Raw genomic sequence first — 4,060 nt, 5'->3', positions numbered from 1 at the left:
ATTAAAGTGTGAGATTTGAAACCTGGAATCAGGGTTAAAGCTCACCAACAAGGGCTTTTGGTGTTCTGGGAGTAATAAGAAATAGTAAACAAATAAGAACATCACTGCTAATTTTGTATGTTTGCATTCAGTGAAAGAATTTTTCCCAAGAAAGCAAGCCATGGATAGTTTAAGTGTTAGTATATGTTTTGAAGTTCATTTTGTCCAAAGTTGGTCTTCCAAGCCTAATAATTAGCTCTGGATTTTTGCTTCTTTCAATCTGCCCTCAGCTGAATCAAAATGACTACAGGTAAAAGGAGATAAGTACAAGACATAAATCTTATCTATGGGCCAGCTCTCCTAAGATTTTCCAGGCACTAGCCAATAGCATGGCTGTCTAGCTGAGCCATACTAAAAAAAAAAAAAAAAAAAAAAAAAAAAAAAAAAAAAAAAAAAAAGAATTTTGCTCAAGAGAGCTATTAAATGGGAATCTTGAGGCTCATGGACCATCTGTCCACATTATCATGATCATGGCAGGTTTTACACCTGGAGTATTTTATTCATTTAGGCTCCTCAAGCATAAGGAGAAAAATCAAAGTATAGGAAAACTTCAAATAAAGCCAGCAACCCAGAGCAATCTTGGTGCTATCTTCATATATTTTTCCATATAAAACTGATTTTATTTTAGTCTTGACTCTTGTTTTAACACAATGATCCCTGGCTCCAATTCTCATCTGACTTAGAAAGCTTAAGGACAAGCCACAAGGGATTCCCGATTCAATTATTTTGATGAGTTACCTAACTTGGCCCTTTGCACGGGTTCCTAATACCTTTCCCTTGGAACAGAAAAATTGTTTTACCTTTCTTCACTTTCATGGATCCAACATGACCAGCGAAGAAACAAAAAATCCTTTGAATATGTATTTAAAGATGTATAAAGGACTTCTAAAGTTAGACAAGGGGATGAGAGAAGAATGATTAAAGTAAACTGGATCCAGATTCCTAATCATGTTGCCTTCAATGATTTATGTAAAATCCTAGACATGTTTGGTTTCAACCTTTTCTCAGGCTAGAAAAATATTTTATGACCAGCCTTTACTTTCCATTTTAATCTAAATATAGTGTTTATACTGATGAGCATAAGGAAGGTAAACAATAGTAAACAGAAGATGGCATTGCCAATCACTACTCTTATAATGTTCGCCGGAAAAAAAAAAAAAAAAAAACAAAACAAGTCAGGCATTGGGAAGTCCTTTGCTCTCCCTAGAGCTTCTGTCCTCCACTCCAGTTTGAGAGTGATAGTGGGTAATTCTAAGAAATGCTAAATTTCTAGGTTCTCTGATAATAGATATTTTTCATTCCCCTGCTCTTTGCACCTCTTCTCTTGGCCATGCTCATCTATTTAAGTCTCAAGTATTGATTTATCTGTTTAGATGATACTTATAGCCTTTACTTACACAAACTATGTTTTCCCTGAAACAGCTATATTTCCTCAAGCCATGCAGTCACACGACTTTGTTAAATTATTTTGCTAACTATGTTATGCCAATGATAATGGATGCCAAATACAGCATTTTATTGTTTCTTTGTTAATAAGATAAACTCTATAATTTCATTGACATAGGGAATTCCTATCAATACAGAATAGTAGCTGTTCTACAATTCACTGTCCAGAGTAACTGAGAACAGAGTTTAAGCAACTTGCTTAGTGTCCCACATTCACTTTCTTTTAGAAAGCCTTGATCCCAGGCTTTCTAAAATATGAGGCCAGTATACTCCAACTACCATACTGTTGGAATCCTAGTGTTAACTCAATAGAATTGATACAATGCTTGTGTTCACACCTTGAGAGCTCATATAATCAAGAAGTATTTAAGTTCTCACTGGAGTTCATAAGTATGGGAGATTTACAAAGTTAACTTTGTAACTTTGTGAATTCACACCTCCCTTAATCCCTGCCTCTAGAAGGAGGAATCAACCTTTGAAAGATCATATATATATAGGCTCTTAGAGCTTCAAGTTAGTTAACTTCGGAACATTGCCAGGGGTTGGAGAGGAGCACTCTGGGAGGAAGCCCACAAGCCCACTCTCACAGGTGGAGTCAGATTCATTCCATCTTCTACCTTTGTCCTGGCTGGAGGCTGAAGAAAGCAGAGGCAGAAGCAAAGGACAAAGCTGCAAGAGCTCTTAGAACCAAGCAGAGAGAGAAAGAGAGGGGCCTCTAAGAAAGCTAACTGGGCTTGGAAAGAGATAATAAACATTTGCATTTTATCAGCTGACTATTTGTATTGATTATTACTTTTAATTGAAACTAAGGCTGCCTCCAGTAAACCTCCGAGAAACTTGCTCTCTCCCAGAGAGAACCATTATAACTTAAAGGAGAACACCACATTTAGGTACTTTAGGTAAACCGGGAAAAACGCCGTTTGTCGGGTACCCCAAGATGAATGCACTGACCAAGGTGAAGCTTATCAATGAATTGAAGGAGCGGGAAGTGGAACTCGGGGTGGCCGAAAAGGTATCCTGGCACGCTGAATATAAGGACAGCGCTTGGATCTTTCTGGGAAGACTCCCCTATGAACTGAAGGAGATATCATCTGTGTGTTCTCAATACGGTGAAATTGTAAATATTAATCTTGTATGAGATAAGACCGGAAAGTCCAAAGGATTCTGTTTTCTTTGCTACAAAGATCAGAGAAGCATGATTTTGGCCATCGACAATTTAAACGAGAACAAGATTAGAGGAAGAACTATCCGAATGGATCATGTAGCTAATTACAAGGCCTCCCAAGGATTCCAAGAATATGGATGATGTAACCAGAGCACTCCGGGAAAAGGGCTGTGGGGTTAAGACCCCGTCCGTCTCCTAGTTAATTGGAATCCTCAGAAGATGAGGCACCTGTGAAAAAGCATAAAAAAGACAAAAAAGAGAAAAAAAAGGAAGAAAAAAGACAAAGATATCAGAACAAACATGGATAAGCAGGAAATGCCCATATCATGGTCCATAGTATCCTGCCACAAGACCAGGAAGGAGAAGGAGAATTCTGGTCTGGGTAAGTCTGCCACTGGAAGCCTAGACAAGAACTCCAGCCCTGAGCGGCGAGAAGGACGTAGACACTTAAGCAGCTCACCTGTGCTCCACCAAAGTCTACCTCCAGAAGGGATAAGCTGTGACATAAGAAATCCTCAAGCAGCTCCAGCAGGAGGAAGGAAAAGAGGAAACACCGGGAAAGAAGCCGCAGCTCAGAAAAGTGCTGGCACCACCATGATGAGCATTCTGAAGGCAGGTCCAAAGAGGAGGCACAAACAAGTTCCTGAAGCTTTGGATTGGGAACCATCTTATTCCATTCGACACAGGTCCAGTTAAACGTGTATGGTCCGGCACAAGTGCTGTCAACCCAGAAAAGATTCATTTACAAAAATCCCTCATCTGAGTTAAGCTATTGTTGTTTCTGTAAATAAAGTCTCTGCTACTAAGTCCCCTCACTTTCTTGAGTATGATAATCAGAAGACTGAGGATCTTCGAAATCTGAGTGAAGTACAGGAGTTCTTAACCCAGAGTTTGTGAACATAAAAACAAATATTTAATAGCTGTAGTTCAAATAGAATTATTTGAAGTTTTGTGTATTTTGTTTTGTGCACTTGAAACATTGTGAGAAGGGATCTGTAGGCCTGTGTTTCCAGGACCCAGAAAAGGTTTAGAACGCTGCAGTGTTATGAAGAGAGCCTAATCAGTAGCTGCTTGATGCTACTCAATTACTACCCTTCTCATTTATGGGTAAAGGCCAGAGTCCAACTAACCTAGCCGTTTCTGGGGACAGGTGTTGTGAAATACTCAGGAACTCAGTTTTAACTGATCTATCATAAAAATTGGACCGTAAGAGTAGAAAATAGATGATGCTCAAGAAACATCACTACCAAAGATAGTTCCTCCTGCTAACATTTCAGATTCCTTTATGCTTTTTTCCATTTGTCAAGAGCTCTAGAGTGATAGAGAGCCACTTTCCAGGGAGGCCAATGTCTTATTTCAGACTTCAGATATGGAGAGAAATACTGAATAGAATTAGGTAGAGATTTATGA

General features: G+C 38.9%; 1 pseudogene; it reads left to right on the top strand.

Moving 5' to 3' along the window:
* The first annotated feature begins 2,259 nt into the window (after positions 1–2,259).
* Positions 2,260–3,385, top strand: LOC100932498 (annotated as a pseudogene).
* Positions 3,386–4,060: the final 675 nt, after the last annotated feature.

Source organism: Sarcophilus harrisii, chromosome 1, assembly GCF_902635505.1.
Source record: "Sarcophilus harrisii chromosome 1, mSarHar1.11, whole genome shotgun sequence".
Classification (NCBI taxonomy): Eukaryota; Metazoa; Chordata; class Mammalia; order Dasyuromorphia; family Dasyuridae; genus Sarcophilus; species Sarcophilus harrisii.
The sequence above is the reverse complement of the archived record's forward strand: the minus strand, read 5'-3'. Positions and strand labels throughout refer to the sequence as shown.